Source organism: Triticum urartu, chromosome 7A (assembly GCF_056163025.1).
Source record: "Triticum urartu cultivar PI428250 chromosome 7A, HENAU_Tu73, whole genome shotgun sequence".
Classification (NCBI taxonomy): Eukaryota; Viridiplantae; Streptophyta; class Magnoliopsida; order Poales; family Poaceae; genus Triticum; species Triticum urartu.
Genome location: NC_141879.1, coordinates 186,857,014 through 186,876,609, shown reverse-complemented (window position 1 = coordinate 186,876,609; position 19,596 = coordinate 186,857,014). Strand labels below are relative to the sequence as shown.

Here is a 19,596-nt window from a genome sequence, read left to right as displayed (position 1 = left end):
AGTCCCTTCCGGACACGGGACGGAGTCTTCAATCTTGTATCTTCATAGTCCAGGAGTCCGGCTTAAAGGTATAGTTCGGCTATCCGAACACCCCCTAATCCAGGACTCCCTCAGCACCACACTATGGAATGAAAGGAGTAACTTTTTTAGAAATTCATAAAATTCTTGCAAATTAAAAAAATCGAGAACTTTTTCCCAAAAATTATGATTTTTCTTAACTTCACAAATTAAAAAAATTCAGGAATTGTTCCCTTATCCACGAATTTTGTGTGTGTTTTTGCCAACTTTCTAGTGAACTTTTTTCAGTTTATTACAACTCTTTTTTAAAAATCAATGAACTTTATTCGAATCCTTGTTTTTTTAGTCCATAAACTTTTTTCAAAATTGTGATTTTTTTAAGAATTAATAAACTTTTTTAAATCCACATTTTTTTCAGCATCACCATGAACTTTTAGAGTTCATGCACAATAATTCCAAACTCATGAACTTTTTTAAAATCCATGAATTCTTTAGAATTTACAAAAAAAATCAATTTACTTTGTATTGTTTTCTTTCTAAATGTCAATAATTGACCGATCAACTGGTCAACCTCGACCAGTCAACCATGACCGAGCGAACCAAGGCACACCCTAGGCAATTGAACATGTCCCATGATGTTGGGCCGGCCCAGAAATGTGGGCGCCCAGAAATGTGGGTGCGTGGGCCGGTCCATGATGTTGGGCCAAGGCACACCCTAGGATGGATTCTCCGTCACTAGGATTCATCGGTCCGAATTTGCAGAACAATAAGTCTCAGCCACTGCATGGACTCACATGGGACTTGTGGCTTTATTTCTTCGTTTTCTCATAACTTTTGGGGATGTTCAACAACCCTCTACTATAGATTTTTTTTCTCTTTGCCAGTATTATCGGTTTTTTCAGGATTTCTGTTTCCTCTTTTTCTTTCTTTGTTCACTTTTTCTTTTTTCTTCTTTTGTCTTTCATAAATATTTTTTAAAACTTGAGAATATTTTAAAAATTCTAGAACACTTTACACATGTTCATTTTTAAATTCTGTAACATGTTTTGAGCTCATGATCATTTTTGTACATATGGAAATTAAAAAAATTGAGAATAAATTTTATAATTCCTTAACATTTTTTAATAGTGATTTTCTAAAAATTCATGAACATTTCTTTAATAGTGAACAAATTTTGAAATTCACAATATTTTAATTCCTTGATTTTTTTAAAAAAAACAGAAATTATTTTTAACAATAAATTGGTGGAAATAAAAAATACGATCAGAAAACAAATCCGAGTTGAGGGGCTAGGGCTTGAATCTGGTCGGTTGTCCGAGAGTGCCCTAGTCGAATAAGCATTCGTTTAAATCACTTGCTCGCCGATCCATGCCTAGCTCGCTCCACAGACTGGTTGACATTTACCGTTGACCACTACCAGGTGGACCTGTTGACCGGTGGTTCAGTTAAGCATTGATCACTGGTTTAGTATCACAAGACCGTAGAAAAGAAAAACCTTGTAGGTTTCCCTCTCGTTAGGGTTTTCCTGCTCTTGGAGGCGATGCCGCCGCCGTTGAGTACCTACCTTTTTCCCTCCCGTTGATCTGCCCACGAGGGGTGTCGGGGGCCGCTGGTTCCTGGCGGCACTCTCCTGGGAAGCGGCCCGGTGTAGGGTTCCACTGGTTCGTGTTAGCCTGGCGTTCTCTCTCGTGGGCTAGGGTTTTGGGATTATGGCGACGCAGATGGGACAGGAATCGGTGGAGGCCGGCAACTCGTCATCTGAGTCGGAGATAGAGAAGATGATGGCGGAGCTTGGCCTGCAAGATGTCATGGACGATGTCGTGGTTGACGAGGGTGCTATACCCAGGGATGCGGCCCGGTGGATGGTTGTGGCTAGGGTACACATTGATAAACCCTATAGTCAAGGATGGTCCTTTCGCAACATGAGAGCTTCTTGGGATCTTGCGCAAGTAGTGAACTTCAAGCCACTAGAGCCGAACCTGTATACACTCCAGTTTAATTGTCTGGGCAACTGGGAAAGAGTGATGCAGGAGGGGCCTTAGAATTTCAGAGGTCATGCGGTGATCATTACTCCCTATGATGGGGTGACCCAACCAACCCAAGTCAAGCTCGATACATTGGATATTTGGATCCAGATACATGATGTACCTACGCTATATGCACATCTGGTGCCTTCATTAGCGGCCAAAGTTGGGGAGGTCTTGTTTTCTGAGCCTGTCTCGCATGACTTTACGGGTAATTTTTACCGTGTATGGGTTAAGATCAATGTGTATAAGCCACTGAAGAATGCCGTGTCATTGGTGAGAGATTCCAAAAGGCAGATTTACAGGGTTAAATACGAACGTTTGCCGGACTGGTGTGCAGTTTGTGGGCACTTGGGCCACACTTTTAAGGAACATGGGGACGGTATCCATCCTAAATCCGCCCTGGTGTTCAAGGATCTTCGTGCATCTTGGTCACTAAGGCGAGGAAGAGGTCCAGGAGGAGAGAAAGGACGTCGTGGTGACTGCAGAGGTGGCCGACGACAGGGAAACAGAGGTGCGGACAGAGAGGATTCGGCCGAGTATGGCAGAGATGAAGAGTATGAAGAAAAGCAGCACACGGGTTCGGAAAACATGAGTGTGGATGAATCAAGCAGGAAGAAGGTTGACAGAGAAGAGCTGGGCAGAGGCAACACTCTCAGGGAATAGAAAAAAGGGGGATCCAAAGAGCAATGAACTCGCAATTGTTCCTATGGGCTCGAACATTGTTAGTCCACCTCCTAGCAGGGACCCGAAACGCACCAGGAAAGAAGATGATGAAAGGGATAGTTCAAGCATTCCAGTGAAGAATTTGGCGGGCTCCTTTGAGGAGCGCCACCGGTCCCAATGAGTACTTTTTCTTGGAACTGTCGTGGTGTGGGCAACGCCGCGCAGTCCAAGAACTTCACGAGTTCGCGAGGAAGGTTGCCCCTACCCTGTTGTGCATTGTTGAGACTCAGATAGATGGATCTAGGGTAGAAATTCTAGCTGGAACATTGGGTTATGAGAATGCTTATGCAGTTGATAGTCAAGGTAGGAGTGGAGGAATTGGTCTTTTTTGGAATAATGAAATAAAAGTTGAGATTTTGGGTTATTCTTGTTATCACTTGGATGTATCGGTTGAGGAAGAAGGTCATGAGGCGTGGCGGTTGACTTGTGTTTACGGTGAGGCCCAGACTCACTTGAGACACCAAACTTGGGATGTTTTAAAAAATATTAGCACTTCTAGCTCTCTCCCATGGTTATGGATCGGTGACTTTAATGAAGTGTTGCGTGCAGCTGAGCATGATGGAATTGGGACGAGGAGTAATTCGCAGATACAAGCATTCAGAGAAACAATGGATGTATGCATGCTGCTTGATATTGGTTAAAAAGGACAACCATGGACATTCGAAAGGAGAGTGGCAAGAGGAACGTATACTCGATGTCGTCTCGATCGAGCGCTGGTGAGTGCACAATGGCTTGCGAGATTTCCATCGGCCAACCTTGAGCACTTAACGGCGGCGACGTCAGATCACAGTCCGTTGCTTCTTGACTTGGGACGCAGGCAACAGCCTCTCCACAGAAGCACTTTCCGGTATGAAGCCATGTGGGAGAAGCATGAGTCCCTTAAAGAAACAGTGCAGTCAGAATGGGAAGCTGCGGGTACATGCAATAATGCTCAAGATCTTCACAACAAGTTGATGCGTGTTCCCGTGGGGCTTTCAAAGTGGAGTAGAGAGAATTTCGGGAGTGTTAGAAAGGAGATAAAAGAGCTGAAGAGGAAATTGGAAGAACTCAGGGCTGATCCACTCCGGGTTGCTCCAACACACATTGAGATGAAAACCAACGAGAGGTTGGTTGAGCTTTATCATCGCGAAGAAATTATGTGGAGACAGAGGGCAAGGATTGATTGGCTGTCCTCGGGGGACAAAAACACTAAAAAATTTCACCTTCATGCCAGCCTAAGGAGAAAGATGAATATGATCCGGGCCCTAGAAAATTCTCTGGGAATATTGGTGCAGGACCCGGCTGAGTTGAGATCTATGGCTAATGCTTTTTATCAGAATCTATACACTACAGAGGGAGTCTAGGGTATCCAGGAGGTCATGGATCATGTCCCTCGCAAGGTCGCTGATGCTATGAATGCAGGCCTGTGTGCACCCTATACAAGTATTGAAGTCAAAAGTGCTCTTTTCCAAATGTTTCCTACTAAAGCTCCGGGTCCTGACGGATTTCCCGCCTTGTTCTATCAGAAGCATTGGGACGTATGTGGAGAAGATGTGACGAAAATTGTAATCAGAATAGTCAAAGGGGAGGAGAGCCCGGAGTGCATTAATGAGACATTATTAGTACTGATTCCGAAGGTATCTAATCCCAACCTCCTCTCTCAATTCAGACAGATCAGTTTGTGCAACGTGCTATATAAGATTGCATCGAAGGTTGTTGCAAATAGACTTAAGCTCGTTCTGCCAGAGATCATTTCAGAAGAGCAGTCTGCATTTGTGCGAGGTAGACTGATATCTGATAACATCATTTGTGCTTACGAGTGTTTACATTTTGTGAAGAGGAATAGGTAAAGAAATAACAGCTTCTGTGCACTAAAACTTGATATGATGAAAACCTATGATAGGTTGGAGTGGCCCTATCTCAAGGCTATCATGCAGAAATTGGGGTTCGCAGGAAGTTGGATTGATACAGTTATGGCCATGGTTTCTTCAATTTCCTATTTGGTGTTGTTCAATGGAGAAAGACTTGAACGTTTCCATCCATCCAGAGGGATTCAGTAGGGAGATCCTATCTCACCTTACCTATTTTTGATTGCAGCAGAGGGCCTTTCGTGCCTCCTGAAATCCAGTTCTCGGTCATCTTCACTGACAGGTATTAAAGTGGCACCTACGGCCCCGGCCGTGAACCACCTGCTATTTGCAGATGACAGCCTGCTGCTTTTCAAAGCTAGTGTGGAGAGTGCAGAAAGTGTATCAAACCTACTGAATTTGTATTGCAATGCATCTGGGCAGAGAGTTAATACCGGAAAATCATCAATTTTCTTTAGTAAAGGATGCCCGCAAGGAATAAGAGATGGAGTGAAGAACCACCTCAATGTTCATAATGAATCTCTTAATGAACGTTACCTGGGAATGCCGACAGATGTAGGTCAGTCAAAGAATGACACATTCAAATATTTGTGCGACAGAGTGTGGGAGAAGGTGAAGGGTTGGATGCAGAAACTCTTGTCCTCGGCAGGAAAGGAGATCCTCATTAATTCAGTAGCGCAAGCAATCCCAGTTTACTCTATGTCTTGTTTCAGACTGCCAAGAGGGCTTTGCGAGAATGTCACATCTATTATCCGTCAGTTCTGGTGGGGTAGCAAACGGGGGAAGTGTAAACCTGCTTGGGTGGCTTGGGATGTTATGACCAGACCGAAGCATATGGGAGGAATGGGCTTCCATGATCTCGAGCTTTTCAATCTAGCTTTGTTGGCAAGACAAGCGTGGAAGCTATTGAATGATACAGAATGTTTAAGTGCTCGTTTGCTCAAGGCAATATATTATCCAGGGACCTCGCTCCTCCTGGCCGAACTGGGTTCTCACCCATCTCAGATTTGCAGAGCCATTATTGACAGGAGAGATGTAATGGCGCAAGGAATAAGAAGAAGAATTGGGGATGTAACGGCCGATCACTTCCTTGCTTCAAGCACCTCCGCAGCTGGTGTCAGAACTGATTGAAACAGCCACGGCTTCCTGGAGGGAGGAGCTCATCCGAGCTACATTCATAGCCCTTGATGCTAAAGCTATCCTTCATATACCGCTATGCACTAGACAGATTGATGATTATTGGGCATGGAGTGAAGAGCCCCGAGGGAAATTTTCTGTTGGCTCGGCATATTGCATGTTGGTTCGCACCAAATACGATAGAGAAGGATGGCTTGAGGGCAGGGAGACACCGTCAAGCAGCGAGGGAAACAATGAAGAGTGGAAGGCAATTTGGAAAACATGTGTACCATCAAAAATCAGGGTCTTCTTGTGGCATTTGGCTAGACAATCGATTCCCTTCGGAGATGTTTTGCAACGTCGTAATATGGCTACAACCGGGGCCTATAATCTTTGTGGAGTGAATGACTCTTGGCGGCATGCTTTGTTGAATTTCCCAATATCTCGCTGTACGTGGGCGCTTTCCTCCGAGGCCATTCTAGATCAGATGAGTATTCAACAACATGAATGCCCCAAGCAGTGGCTGTTTGCAATGCAAAGTGCGTTATCGATGGACGATTTTGTGACATTTGCAGTATCTCTATGGGCTATTCGGGGCGCAAGGAGAAAATCAATCTATGAAGGCATATTCAAGACCCCTCAAACTACGCACGGTTTTATCAATTCCTACCTGTCCGAAATTCAAATATTGATGCCATCAAGGGAAGGTAGGAGAGTGGGTGAACGTCATCACGCTCGATGGATTGCTCCTCCAGAAGGCTACACTAAGTTGAATGTTGATGCTGCGGTCGGCCGAGGAGGGAGTTATGGAGCCGTTGCGGCGATTTGTAGAGCGCAAATGGAAGTTTTCTTGGAGCGGCAACACTAATACACAAGCATATATTTGATCCAACTACACTTGAAGCTTTGTCGGTCAAAGAGGGCCTTGATCTCGCTAATGATCTAAACATTGCGCGGGTGTATGCTGCTACAGATTGCAAAGGGGTGGTTCAGGAAGTAGAAGGAGGAGGAGCTGCAGTTTATGGCCCAATAATCAGAGAGATAAAGTTACAAATGTCTTCTTTTAATTCTTGTAATTTAGTTCATCAGTTTAGGAGCTCAAATTTTGATGCTCACAACTTAGCAAAGCATGCGTTGAGTTTGGGAGCTGGCCGCCATGTTTGGTTAGGCCAGCAGGATGGAATTGGTTTCGTCCCTGTAAATATTGTGACGACATAATAAAGCTTTGCGAGGTTGCCTCAAAAAAAACAAGACCGTAGAAAAAAAAGAGCATCAACTATTGGTTGGACAGTTTTTCATAGATAAAAACATTACATTCCAAAAAGAGTAATTCTACATCTACAAATGTTTACTTAAAGATTTTACGTACAAACTAATGTGGAGGATTGTGATTGGTAATAAGGGGACGAGGGGGCCCACCCAACTTAAAATTAGGAGGGAGAGAGAGAATTACTTTGGAAGGTCAAGTATACCTTTGTAGGTCTTTGTAGGTGTAACATTATTGTTCAAAAAATGGTCATATGTTAACGAATTTAAAAATGATTTATGAATATGAGAAAAGGTACAGTAATTCAGAAATAGTTCATGAATTGAAAAAAAGTTTCAGTAATTTGACGAAAAGCTCACAATTTTTAAAAAATGTTCGTGAACCAATAGTTGATGCTCTTTTTCTATTGTCTTGTGCTACTAAACTGTTACAACCCATTACTCGGATACGCTCAATCACTTAGGCAGTACAGGTTTGTGGTGGTTTTGATGTACACCGAGAGAGGATTGAGAGGAGCCAGAGGTAGAAGAAAGAGAGCCAGAAGAACCCGCCACCGCCGCCAAGCCTGATCCTACGCGGATGGTCTGCTCGTTGCTTCCTCCCAGGTATAAGTAGCTGCAGCTCTTGAGGATTCCCAGTCGGGCCAGGCCCAAGTGATGTCCAGAGGCAAGCGCACATACATGTATGGGCTAGGGAAGGGCCCTGACATCCCCCCTTTCTTGAAATTCGGCTTGACCCCAAGCCGACTCCACCGAGAACCGCCCGGATCCCATTGCATGCGATGGTCTTTGACTGGCTCGACGTCTCGGTGGTAGCCGAGGACATGGTAGACTTCAGTGAGATACTTGTAATTGTGATCGTTGTCGGCACCGTTGTGGCCGAAATCGTGATAGTAGTGGTGGCCAATGGGGGCTTGCTCAAAGAATGTAGCCGGAACTGTGACACCCCTCCCTCGCTGAAATTTTTCTGGCTGCAACCTGGTGAGAACAACTGGTGCCATGTAAAAATCACCGGGTTCCCATGGCACCTCCTTGCACTGCTTCCTTGTGGTTTCATCATCCACACATTGAGCAGCTAACAGAGTTGTGTGACTCTGGCGTAGCAGAATTAACCACGCATCAGGTATACCATTGTTATTTGAAAGGAGCAAGAATCCTCTAGCAACAGTATGTAACCCCGGATCCTTTGAACAGAGTGCAGCACAGAAACAAGATGGAACACATTCGGCATGAATTGAGGCATCTAAGACTGGTATACGTTGGCAGCGTAGCACTCTTGCACACGGGTATACGTTAGCTTGTATTCGCTCGCTGTACTCTGTTTTCATTCGCTCCGCTGCTGGGTTCCGAGAGTTTTGAGATTTCCTAAGAAATTTTTAAAACTCTCATTCACCCCCCGCCCCTCTAATAGACATACTTCTTTCCTACTGATATTAGATGTAAAATCATATGGCCTAGGATCCCTACATGGCTGGTGGTCGATGCATCAAGCCCTTCACACCATAACCATCCTCTACCACCGTCCTCCAGTTTTGCCGGTGAGATGTGGGGCTAAGGGAAGCCACATTCATTTGCCCTTTTTTCCCATCTACCCGAAATAATAAAAGTTGAAAGTTGAATTATTCTTGACTTTTCCGCAAAGAATGAAGAATCATTGTTGACTTCATCCATTACTTATTTTGATAAAAGTCCATCATGAACTTTTGAATGTGCCCATAGATCATTTTGTAAGCTTAGTCAAATTTATTTTAAAAAATAAGTGCTCAATGTTTGAATGTTATCCAAAATTTGGAGAAATACATCATTGCTGGGAAGGATCATTGCTGGGAAGGTGCTCTTGCTCCTCATCTGGATCCCCAGGCCCCCGCACATCTGGATCACTTGCGTCCTCTCATCACTCGGATTGGCCTTTTAGACCGACTGGCAGCGGCAGGTGAAGATGTGTTTGAAAAGACCCCAATGCGTCCGACAGCACAAGAAGTTTTCACACATCAACACGAAAGCAGCCAGATAGACTATGGTGTTTGGAGTGAAATGGTGGAGCTGAGCCCCAAAGAAGTTCAAAAAGGCCCAGAAGAAAGGATGGCGAGGCAGTGAGAATCCGCTATCTACGTGGGTGGCGAGGAGAACGCACTCCCCCTCCCTTGGCTGCGGCTCGGTCTCATTCCCCGGGAGTCGTGCTGACTTGTGGGGGATCAGTCCCCCCTCCACCAGGTCGTCGAGGTCGTCCTGGCTGATCGTCGAGCGGATCCAGTCGCCCTGGATCCAACCCGACGGCGGGCCGGATCTCGACGAGGATCCGCCCTGGCTCGTCCACTTGCCCTACGCCTTCGCGGTCGCCTTCTTCGCGCGCTCCAGCGCCACCGTCTTCTTTTTCCCCATGGCGACGGATCGAGTTCGAGCGAGGGTCCGGCGACGAGAGCAGAAGCGAGCGTGGCGGAGAGGCCGGAGGAAGAAGAAAAGAGAGTGGGAGCGCACGGGGCAGAGGCCTGGTCTGGTGCCTTTTATAAGGTCATTCCCTGAGTGACTGACTGGTGGACCCAGACGATCTAAACAAATCTCGCAAAAGTCGTGCGCGCAGTACGTGGCAAAAAAGGTGGCGCAGAGATCAAGAATACTTTCCTAATCCGTCCCGATTACCACGGTCTCGCCCGTCTGGCGCGCTTCCCAAAATTCGAATCCCGCAAAATCCGCGGAGAGTAGAGCAACTTGCCAGACTGAAGACAAACGCCCTCTACATTATCATTCGGAATTCTACCGTGAAAATTCACTCGACAAAAACCAAGAATAGACCAAGGCGACTGAAAAAGGAGTCGACGTCGTCTCCTCAATTCATTGTTCTAGAACAACATATACTCATAGCACAAAGAATGAGTCGGAAGTGTTCCCAACTCCTTCTTCACTCAAACCCTGATCCATTCGGGGGCTAATGATGAAGCTATGTACCTAGGGTAGGGCATGGATCAGTCCAACATACCCTCCCCAAGGACATCTCTACAAAGAATCAGAAGCAGTCGAAGAGAAACCATCATCCACTCGACCATGATAATGTGCTCACTCGACCACCTTGAAGACACTCGACCACCAGAAGATGAGAAGCCCTTCACTCCACAACGGTCGGGGTTTAAACCATAGCTTTATGGACATTTATAGCACTTTACTTCGGACGTTACCAGTAACGCTCCTCCTTTATGAACATTGAACCCTGTGTAACGGAGGGGAGCTGGGGTCCTGGCGCACTCTATATAAGCCAGCCCCCCTCCTCTGGGACAGTGGTTCGCACTTTCTCTAATTCACACGCATATATCCAGTCGACCGCCTCTGGGCTCCGAGATGTAGGGCTGTTACTTCCTCCGAGAAGGGCCTGAACTAGTAAAACTCGTGTGTACAACTCCTCCATAGCTAGGATCTTGCCTCTACATTCATACCTCCCTATTCTACTGTCAGTCTTAGAACCACAACACCAGGCCCAAGTGATGTCCAGAGGCAAGCCCACATACATGTATGGGCTAGGGAAGGGCCCTGACATCCCCCCTTTCTTGAAATTCGGCTTGACCCCAAGCCGACTCCACCGAGAACCGCCCGGATCCCATTGCATGCGATGGTCTTTGACTGGCTCGACGTCTCGGTGATAGCCGAGGACATGGTAGACTTCAGTGAGATACTTGTAATTGTGATTGTTGTCGGCACTGTTGTGGTCGAAATTGTGGTAGTAGCGGTGGCCAATGGGGGCTTTCTCAAAGAATGTAGTCAGAACTGTGACACCCCTCCCTCGTTGAAATTTTTCTGGCTGCAACCTGGTGAGAACAACTGGTGCCATGTAAAAATCACCGGGTTCCCATGGCACCTCCTTGCACTGCTTCCTTGTGGTTTCATCATCCACACATTGAGCAGCTAACAGAGTTGTGTGACTCTGGCGTAGCAGAATTAACCACGCATCAGGTATACCATTGTTATTTGAAAGGAGAAGGAATCCTCTAGCAACAGTATGTAACCCCGGATCCTTTGAACAGAGTGCAGCACAGAAACAAGATGGAACACATTCGGCATGAATTGAGGCATCTAAGACTGGTATACATTGGCAGCGTAGCACTCTTGCACACTGGTGTACGTTAGCTTGTATTCGCTCGCTGTACTCTGTTTTCATTCACTCCGCTGCTGGGTTCCGAGAGTTTTGAGATTTCCTAAGAAATTTTTAAAACTCCCATTCACCCCCCGCCCCTCTAATAGACATACTTCGTTCCTACTGATATTAGCTGTAAATTCATATGGCCTAGGATCCCTACATGGCTGGTGGTCGATGCATCAAGCCCTTCACGCCATAACCATCCTCTACCACCGCCCTCCAGTTTTGCCGGTGAGATGTGGGGCTAAGGGAAGCCACATTCATTTGCCCTTTTTTCCCATCTACCCAAAATAATGAAAGTTGAAAGTTGAATTATTCTTGACTTTTCCACAAAGAATGAAGAATCATTGTTGACTTCATCCATTACTTATTTTGATAAAAGTCCATCATGAACTTTTGAATGTGCCCATAGATCATTTTGCAAGCTTAGTCAAATTTATTTTAAAAAATAAGTGCTCAATGTTTGAATGTTTATCTCCAAAATTTGGAGAAATACATAGATTTTTTTATTTGTTTGTAGTCTTCCCCAAATATGGAGATGTCGATGTAACTTATCGCCAAAGACGATGGGTAGACGGTAGGCCCTGCGTAAATCAAATGAAGGGAAGTGTTTTATCGTCGAAACTCATGCCAAATATGGAAAAAGAGTACAGTGGGTGGCGCTGACAAGAAAGGGTTGTATGACGGGCTATTAGCTCAATACTGGAGAGTCCGTCATTATGCTTGGGTCATGAGGGCTCTCAGCTACATCAATAGTTCAGTGTGCTCACCGGCGTATGACCCAAAGATGTGGATCATTCAAGGCACATTAGTACGTGTACCCCATCCTATTAGAATCAAAGTTTGAACCCAAACAAACTTCTCTTCGGAAGGATAGATGGAGCGACATGAGAGAACCCATGTAGGTCATCTAACTTTGTTGGAGAAAGATTGTTAATCAACCGTCCACCGCAGTTTCACAATGCCTGGAGTATAGATATACATATGGACAAATGTGGATTCCATGAAAGTCAGACCCCAAAAACGGTTGCTCTGGCGGACGCGGAGTATCTAGTCCCAAGCTCATATGCTCCCAAATGAACAGTAAATCAGAAAAAGGTTTTCTTTAACAATTCTAAGAAATTTTGGTCCAAACTTTGACAAATGTTCTCAATGTTTGAAAATTTTCATCCCAAAATAACATTCGTGGAAGTCGTGGTAAAGAAATCAACACTCAAAGAATGTTGTTTTTGAAAACACTTTGGAGTGCTGTTTTTTCTTCCATGACTTCTACAAATGTTATTTCGGGATGAAAATTTTCAAGCACCGTGAACATTTGTCAAAGTTTACATCAATTTTTTATAGAATTTATAGAATTATTTTACATTTCCTTTTGAAATTTACTATTCACCTCGAGCTCAAATGAGCTCAGGAGTAGAAGTTGGTAGGCTGAATCGTTCACCGTAACGCAACAGTACCTCAAGGATAGATATAACGGATGGACAGATGTGGATACCACCCAAATTAGACCAGAAAAACGTTGGCACGTTGCACTTAACGGTACGGTGCATCCCGTGCTGGCTAAGCAAAAGCGGTCATCACCATGCACGTGGGCTTACCAACCGACCTTCCCCGTCCGGCACCGACGGGCTGTCGATCGCCAACGCCACAGGCGGCGAACGTCGCCGCCTTTAACGGCTTGTTATGGCCTTCTATTTCAGGCCCCAAAATTATAAATCAGGCAAACTATGGTTGCCCCCCTCAAAAAAAAGAGAGGCAAACTATGGTTGCGTAAACTAACTGATGCCACTGCCTTTAACGGCCGCTCCGGCCTTCTATATATGCCAGCGACGAGCCGCTCCTGAAAAAGAACGAGACGTGAGGCTCATCATTCCTCTTCATTGCACCTCCTACGTACGTACTTGTCACGATACCAAATGGCAAATGCAGCTTCATGGGCGCCCCATACGTGCCACGGCCGCCCATGCCGACCTCGGGTCAACCAGCACCCATCCGGTTTTCAGGAAACAGAGCATGGGAGGGACGGGCGGACGGCAGGCACCATGCATGCATGCATGCATGCATGGCGGTGCACCGCATTTCCTCTCCGACTCGTTCAAGGCTCCGATCGACGCTACATTAGTACGCATGCTACATTGCTTTCGAAGAGGACAATACGGCGCGCTAGAAGTCCGCTCCCATGCACTGTGCCAACGCCCCGCTTGCCATCCAACGAGAAAGACTCGGAGTGGGAATGCATGCATGCATGCTTGGACTTCCGGGTCTTGTTATTGAGACGTCAAGTCCTGCGCACAGTGAAAACAATTCCGCGTGTCCTTTGGCCCTTCTGCGCAGCAGGAGATCCTGCGCCAACAATAACACCCCTCTTGCACTGCTGCAGGAGTCGCGGTGGCAAGCGCGTGCGAGCGCTGCCCGCCACCTGGTGCTGTGCAGCTGCACACTGGGCAGTAGCTGCCAGGAGTAGCTAGCTACCGCCTACCATGGACTGCTGCTGCCTTCAGCGATTCCCTTGACGTCCAGTAGGGACTAGCGTCTAGCGGTAACGTCAATTTGATACGGGCGGACTTTGCAAATCTGACTCCTCAAACACCCGGGTGTATTTGTGAACACTGACCGAACATAAATTAGACACTTTGGTGGTGTTTGGTTTAGACTCTTCTTAAGAATCTTCTTCATTTAGTTATAAATGCCTAGTTTAGTCTTTAAAAAATCTTTTCCGTTTGGTAAAAAAGTTTCTAATAAGGACTTTTTTTAGTCCTACACAAAAAAGTTCCTGGAAACAAACACCCCCTTTGTATCCGTCTCTCTCATATTTTATCCCCTAAATCCATACAAAGCATGCAAAAGAAATTCTACACTACATCTACGTACTACCCTAACTACTCTTCATCGTCGGAGGCGTCCATGACGACGGTGCCGGACGCTGGTTGGACGGGCGGGTAGGAGGGATCCGGCTCATCCTCCTCCTACTCGACCTCATCCATGTATGCGAACATCTCCGCCTCCTTCGCAGACTCTTGCGCCTCCATCTCCTATCGGCGATGGCGTCTTGCCTCCGTAGTCGACTCCGACCGGAGAGAATCGAGGATGGCCTGCTGCTCCGCTTGCAGATCCCCGTCACCAGCGTCCCCCACATCCTCCTCCTCCGGCTCATCCCCCTCCTCCTCAAAGTCCTCCTCGTCGTCCTCGTCATCCTCCTCCTCTTCCTCCTCCAACTCCTCTGGACCCACTGCATCCGGAGGTAGCCCACCGGCGATCCTGGCTTCGCGCATAGCCCGAATCTACTTAAGGAGCTCGAGTCGGTGCTCCGGCGTCTGAAAGGGCTCGCTCCACACCCGGTGGCATGGGGGCATGGCTACTAGTCGGACGAGTGGAGTGGAAAGTGGTGGCGACGGACAGGAGGAGGAAAATTTGGATGGATGGTAGGGTTTCGGTGCCGTCGTTTGACTTAAATAGCCGGGCAATGCATTATGCGGCCTACCGGTCCGACGAAGGAGACGAGCTTCGGACCGCCGGGTTTGAAGGCCGCATTTCCGGCTGGGACCCCTTCGTCAATGCGATGTGGCGGGCGTGCCCTGACGCCCCATATCCGCCCCATATTTGGGAAGGATATGGGGGGTGCCGGTCAGCCCGAGTGTTTGCGACCCGTTTGATGCGTTCGTTTGGGTCGAAAAAAGTGACCGGTCAGTGACCGAACGGCCCGCCCTGGCGTATGAGGCAGATTTGAGAGGTCCGGCTGTAGATGCTCTTAATGTTGTACTAGCACTAAGCAATTTTTTTCACGAGAAAACTTCGAATCTTCATCAATTGTCAAGGTAGTACAAAGAACATCTTGTTGTAGTAGACAGTTGGAAATCATCGTGTTAAGACCTCATAAGACCAGCGCACCAGAATAACAACCGACGGCGATGAGAAAAGTGTAGATCAAAAGGATCAAACCTTTAGACACATAAACACAGACGAATGAAAACGAGATCCATGTGGATCCACCAAAGACAAACGCCGACTGAATGCGGCGAGATCCACTGGAGATAAACCTCTACACACACCCTCTAATGATGCTAGAAACACCACCCGAACAGTGACAAGGCGGGGAGAACCTTATTTCATCTTCAGAGAGCCGTCCATGCCTCGCCTCTCTGATCAGGACACAAATCCTAACAAAACTTAAAAAACATAAAAAAAAAATAAAGCCCTCCTGCCAGTAAAAGCCGGGATTTACCGTGCCTTCATGGCCCTAAGACCATAAAAAATGAGGTAGACTGATGACAACACCACGGGAGGCACCAGAAATCTGACCTAAGGGGTCCTCTCTCTTGCACGGCACTAATCACTTTGCTCTCCCACTCTCCCTGTATTTCCAAGAAAAAGGGTAAAACAAATTCTACTCGCTCTATTTAAGAGGCCACCTATGTGACAGTTGTCTGAAAATTTTAAACTTGAAGGGAAGAAAATATCTCTGCTTGTTTTATTTGAACTTGCCCTGCTGTATTTCAAAAAAAAGATTAAAAATGATCTGTTTGTTCTATTTAGATGCCAGTGCTCTTAGGCGGTGTTTGGTTCTCTAGTTTTAGGATTTTTTCTAGTCCCAACTAAAAAGTCCCTAGTCCCTAAAAAGTCGCTTCCTGTTTGTTTCCAGAGACTAAAAAGTCACTAGTCCCTTTCTAGAGGTTATTAAATGACCATATTGCCCCTAGTATATAGAAAAATAACAATCAAACAACACCATGGGATGGCGGGCCAATGGGTGCATGGAGGGGCATTGTTGGAAGGGGGTGTTTGTTTCCAGGGACTTTTTTGTGTAGGGACTAGAAAAAGTCCCTCTTAAACACTTTTTTACCAAACGGGAGACTTTTTAGGGACTAAACTAGGCATTTGGGACTAAATGAAGAAGACTCTCAAGGAGAGTCTTTTTGAAACTTTTTGGGACTTTTCTAACAATGCCCCTCCATGCACCCATTGGCCCGCCACCCCATGATGTTGTTTAATTGTTATACTAGGGGCAACATGGTCATTTAATAACCTGTAGGAAGGGACTAGGGACTTTTTAGTCTCTGGAAACAAACAGGAGAAACTTTTTAGGGACTAGGGACTTTTTAGTTAAACTAGAAAAAGTCCTAGGACTAGAGAACCAAACACCACCGAAAAGTCTCAAAAAGTCCCAAAAAAACTCTCCTTGAAAGTCTTCTTCATTTAGTCCCAAATGCCTAGTTTAGTCCTAAAAAATCCCTCCTGTTTAGTAAAAAAGTCTCTAAAAAAAACTTTTGCTAGTCCCTACACAAAAAAATTCATGAAAACAAACACCCCGTTACTTCTCCAGCCTCCATGTTCCCCGAGATCTATCATCGGTCTATGATTAGTGGTCTGGTGGGAGAATAGTTAGTACTCTATAGTAGTGACACTAAATATGGGCCCCGCAAATGCATTGAAACGACGAGGCTGTCCTATCACCGAGGGAGGCCGAGGCATGGTCCTGGATTAGCACCATCAATTATCTCATCGCCATCATCAGAATTATCGGCGAACAAAAGCCCATGAGCGCTAGCAGCCTGTGCTCGTAAAGGCCAACGTGGCCCACCAACGCGGCTTTAACCTCCTTTTTATACCCGCTCCCGCTCCCGAACTCAACTCAGCACCAGCCGATCGGTACACGCGCGCGGCAGCCACAGTGACACACTCGCTCACGCGTGCGCGCAGTGCAAGCCTTAGCGGAGAGCGGACAGCATGAGCTCCTCGTCGCCCCAGCTCCGGCGCCTCAAGCCGGCGTACCAGTGCGTGGTGAACAACTTCCTCGCCGTGCTCGCCGTGCCGCTCGCCGTCGCGGGCGCCGTCGGCGCGGCGCGCGTCGGCCCGGAGGAGCTTCTCGCCAGGATGCACGCGCTCCGGCCCGCGCACGTCTTCCTGGCCGCGTTCCTCCCGGCCGCCGCGGGGATCCTGTACCTCATGATGCGGCCGCGCTCCGTGTACCTCGTCGACTACGCCTGCTTCCGCACCAAGCCCAGCCACCGCGTCCCGTTCGGCACGTTCCTCGAGCACGCCAAGCTGGTGACGTTCATCGAGGGGGCCTCCATTGACGAGCGCAGCGTCCGGTTCATGACGCGGCTGCTGGAGCGGTCCGGGCTCGGGGAGGAGACGTGCCTGCCCCCCGCGCACCACTTCATCCCGCCGTACCGGAACCTGGAGGCCTCGCGCGACGAAGTGGAGCTCGTCATCTTCTCCGCCATCGACGACCTGCTCGCCAAGACGGGCATCCGCCCCGACGCCATTGACTTGCTCGTCGTCAACTGCAGCCTCTTCGCGCCCATCCCGTCCTTCACTGACATGATCATCCGCAAGTACAAGATGCGCAGCGACATCCGCAACGTGCACCTCTCCGGGATGGGGTGCAGCGCCGGGCTCGTCTCCGTGGGGCTGGCGCGCAACTTCCTGCAGGTGGCGCCGCGGGGCTCGCACGCGCTGGTGGTGTCCACGGAGACCATCACGCCCAACTACTACGTCGGCAAGGAGCGCGCCATGCTGCTACCCAACTGCCTCTTCCGCATGGGCGGCGCGGCGGCGCTGCTGTCCACGTCCCGCGCCAAGGCCCGCTTCCGGCTCTCCCGCGTGGTGCGCACGCTCACCGGCGCGCAGGACAACGCGTACCGGTGCGTGTACCAGGAGGAGGACGACGAGGGCCACCGGGGCATCAACCTGAACAAGGACCTCATGACCATCGCCGGCGACGCGCTCAAGGCGAACATCACGGCGATCGGGCCGCTGGTCCTGCCCGCGTCGGAGCAGCTGCTCTTCGCGCTGTCCTTCATCGCGCGGCGGGTGTTCAACAACAAGAGCATCAAGCCGTACCTGCCCGACTTCCGCATGGCGTTCGAGCACTTCTGCATCCACGCGGGCGGGCGCGCCGTGATCGACGAGCTGCAGAACAGCCTGGGGCTGTCGGACGAGCACGTGGAGGCGTCGCGCATGGCGCTGCACCGGTTCGGCAACACGTCCAGCAGCTCGCTGTGGTACGAGCTGGCCTACATCGAGGCCAAGGGGCGCATGCGCAGGGGCGACCGCGTGTGGATGATCGGCTTCGGCTCCGGGTTCAAGTGCAACAGCGCGGCGTGGGAGTGCATCGAGCCCGCGCGCGACGCGCAGGGCCCGTGGGCCGACTGCGTCAGCCGCTACCCGGTCGACATTCCGGAGGTGCTCAAGCATTAACCAACCAACGTCTCGCGCCCACGCGGTCTACAACAGGATATCTCTCTCTCTGTCGCTTCCTCTCTCGATTTGTATCTGTCGACAACTACTCCTACTACTATGCCCCATGCATTTCTTCTACTGTTAGTCTGGTGTGTGTTTCCCTCGGTGGTAAACCTGACCGGTCCGACGGATCGGCCGGAGCGCTCGTGTCCATGGCGTCGGGGAGGACACGGCCGGTTGGCCGGAGCCGCGGCTGGGCCGGCCGGCGTAATAGCTGCCGCGGTGGCCGAGTTAAATATGCCGGATCTGTCTGACGCGCGCATGTGAGGTGCAACCGACGGCCGGTGGTTGCGCTCCGGCACAAAGGGCTTAATTTCTTCCGGTCATTCATAAACGTATAATCGTGGTCCTCGATCGCGAGCGTACTCCTTTTTTTTTTCCATTTCTCTCTTGTTTATTTATTTACTATTCTTCCTTCCCGTTCTCCCGGACCTCTTCTCTTTTGTTAATTTCAGCTCTTTACTGTATCTCCATTGAAGGAAAAAGAGAACAAAAATGTACTGCTACGAGTTTGACAATAAATCAATGTGCCGGAAATAGTTTACTACCATCTCCGTGTTGATAAGGAGATACGGTACATTGTACATATGCTATTTTATTTACTATAGCTGCACATATATGTCACTGCATGAGTTTACCTTTCGGAGGTTTGTCCTCAAATGCCGTCGGATTTGAGATTCAATGGCCTAAAAACTCATATCACAGTAGCATACGAGCCTCATGAGCCGAAAATTCTATACCAACGGAGTAATACGGACGTTTTACAGGATTCCATCGCTAACTAATCTCCACCGCCCCTGATTTTCAGGGAGTGTGGGCCCCTCATCCCATTTTCTTCCCATCAGTTTATTCCAGCTAAGCATCCCGTAAATTTCTGTAAAAAATGCGTGTGCGTGTAGCATTGCTCCTCATGAGCACCTGAAATTTTCCCGGTTTTTTTTAAACACAAATTTTCCCAGTCTTATATATGTACGAGCGTACGAAGGCCTACATTTACCTTATCCTTGGCGTGCGCTTCCAAACTCCAACCCATCCTTGGGTGCTTCCTCTCCAGCGATGGAGGTCGAATTTATGGGCCTGGCGCTGGCAGTGGTGTCGTGCTGAAGCAAGGTAGGAAGAGTGGGAGGGCGGGCGTAAATGTGGCATGGAGGAGTTGGGGAGCAGTAGGCCGGGCTGCAACGGGGAGCCTTGAATGCCGCGTGCGCTCTTGCAGCCCCGTTCGTGAAGGCGA

The 19,596-nt window shown here is 48.2% G+C and overlaps 1 pseudogene; it reads left to right on the top strand.

Annotated features, from left to right (window-relative positions):
* The first annotated feature begins 16,735 nt into the window (after nucleotides 1-16,735).
* Nucleotides 16,736-18,915, top strand: LOC125523924 (3-ketoacyl-CoA synthase 6 pseudogene; annotated as a pseudogene).
* Nucleotides 18,916-19,596: the final 681 nt, after the last annotated feature.